This window comes from Erinaceus europaeus, chromosome 2 (assembly GCF_950295315.1).
Source record: "Erinaceus europaeus chromosome 2, mEriEur2.1, whole genome shotgun sequence".
Classification (NCBI taxonomy): domain Eukaryota; kingdom Metazoa; phylum Chordata; class Mammalia; order Eulipotyphla; family Erinaceidae; genus Erinaceus; species Erinaceus europaeus.
In genome coordinates, this window is record NC_080163.1 from 85,231,064 (window position 1) to 85,233,455 (window position 2,392).

At 39.3% G+C, this 2,392-nt stretch overlaps 1 non-coding gene across 1 annotated transcript; it reads right to left on the bottom strand.

The window, feature by feature from the left end:
• Positions 1 to 1,726: 1,726 nt before the first annotated feature.
• On the bottom strand, positions 1,727 to 1,833 carry LOC132537284 (U6 spliceosomal RNA). The gene has a single exon (XR_009548743.1). It is a non-coding gene; the product is annotated as a U6 spliceosomal RNA (small nuclear RNA).
• Between the last annotated feature and the right edge of the window lie 559 nt (positions 1,834 to 2,392).

The following is a 2,392-nucleotide window of genomic DNA, read 5'->3' on the forward strand; positions in this document are numbered from 1 at the left end:
TTATGGTGGTGTGCGGGACTGAACCTGGGACTTTGGAGCCTCAGGCATGAGACACTGTTTGCATAACTATTATTGCTATCTACCCTCCACAAGCCTGAAATATTATATACAGGTGGATCCAAGTTATTGTCTGGGGAGATGATGTCATGGCTGGAAAAAGGACCAGAAAGCTGGATCAGGGAAGAGAGTAGCTCCCAAATATGGGAGAGGTGTATAAACATTGTTGACTGTAAACCCCATTAATTTGATCTGATCTTGGACACTCCAACTTTCTTAGCCACTCACCTGTTGTTGGATACCTAGGTTCCTTCCAAGTTTTGGCTATTACAAATTGTGCTACTACGAATATAGGTATACACAGAGCTTTTTGGGTGAGTTTGTTTGATTCTTTAAGATTGCCAAGTCACAGGATAGGCCCATTTCTAGCCTAAGACTTCTCCAGATTGCTCTTCACAGGAGCTAGACCAATTTACATTCCCACCAGCAGTGCAGGAGGATTCCTTTACCCCATCCAACCTCTCCAACATTTGTTGTTACTATAATTTCTGATGTATGACATTCTCACAGGGGGGAAAGTGGAATTTCATAGTTTTTATTTGCATTTCTCTGATAATGTCTAGGAGCATTTTTCATATTTTTTTATCTTTTCTTTGGTGAATATTTTTTTCATATCCTCTCCCCACTTTTGGATGGGTTTATTTGTTGTTTTACTACTGATCTTGGTGAGCTCTTGAGAGGGCTTCTTGAGGGAAAGAATTTATCACTAGGAAAACACTAGGACAGAGTTTAAATTTTTCTTTACATAAATAATTTTTAAATATTGGAAGACAGTTTATATATATTTACATCTTTTATTTTGATTATTTCCCTGAACACAACAAAACTTGAACATGAAATATGCTAACATACATTACTGGTCTTTCAGAAGTATAGATCACATATTTTCATCAAGAAAATGAAAAAATATATATTTAAGGTGATTTTTCAATGTCTGACCAGGTCATGTCGCTGGTCAGACATTGAAAAGATTGGGTCTGCATTAGTTCTAAATATGCCATTTATATACTCAATAGAATGTACATTGTCTTCATAATATACATAGGTCCTATCTGCCAGCCATATAACTATCTTTGGGTTTGTAATTGTTTTGCAGCATCTCCATTAGTACGTTATGTTGAAAACTAAGTCTTGGTTAATATTTATACATATGTTTGTGCTTAGCAGTCACCCAGTTGTGAACAAATGTAAATGAACCTTTGGTAAACCAGGTGTAATGTGGTCATTCATTTTGCATGCACTCAAACCATTTTGCAGCATCACCACATGCATTATTTGTAACTCTCTCCTATGCCTTGCTGATTTGAAATGAACTCAGAGTTAACTGTTTACAGTTTATATCTGTTAATATATGCTCTTGTAATAGAAAGGATGAAATAAGGCTGACAAAGTAATACTAAGTAATAATCACCAATAAGTTTTAATAATGATGCACTTAAGAACAAATTTCCTTTAGTACTGGTCATCTACTCATAGTAGATTATTGTTCTGTTCATGTATTGGTGCAGTTCTGAAATTTGTTTGCAATTGGTGGGGAAGGTTTAGTTAGCTGGAGACTAGATAAGGAACTTATGTATCCACAGAAATGTTTCTACTTAGCAGTTGTACCTGAGACTGAATCATTTCAATAATTTTTCTTGCAGCCACTAGTTGGCTCTGGTTCTACATCTAGGATTTTTTTTTAATTGGTCATCAAAGTTTATTATTTGTGCAGGGGCCATGCTAATCTTCTCTGTATCGTTCCAATTTTAGTATATATGCTGCCAAAGTGAACACAAAGCTTAATATTTGCTTTGCACTTAACAACAAAATTGTAAACTACATTATTTCTTTTTAGTTAGCATTGTGTTCTCATTTTCTATTGAGATAAATTCCATTATATTGTTTTGTGTTTCTTTTTTTATTTTGAAATATTTATTCCCTTTTGTTGCCCTTGTTTTTTATTGTTGCTGTAGTTATTGTTGTTATTGATGTCGTTGTTGGGTAGGATGCTCCTGTCCCCCTGTCCCCCTCCCGCCGCCCCCCCCCCTCCTGCCCACCCCCTCACCGGGCCCCGCTTCTCCTCAGGGCAGCACACTGGCTCCAGTCCGGGTTCTGCTGTGTTCCTTGCGGTCTTGCTCTCCAACTTCTGTCCGAGTGGCATCACCCAACTTCATCCTTTCTCGCCGGCCTCACTGCTTCACAGGGCTCCTCCCCGCTCCATCCATGGCGGGCCAAAGGTGGATCCAGCATTTTGCACTGCCGAGTAGTATTCTGCCTGCCGGTGCTGCTTAGTCGTGCGGGGCCTGAACCTGGGCCCTGGAGCCAGGCGGGGGTCTGCGGGGCCTGCTGCTGT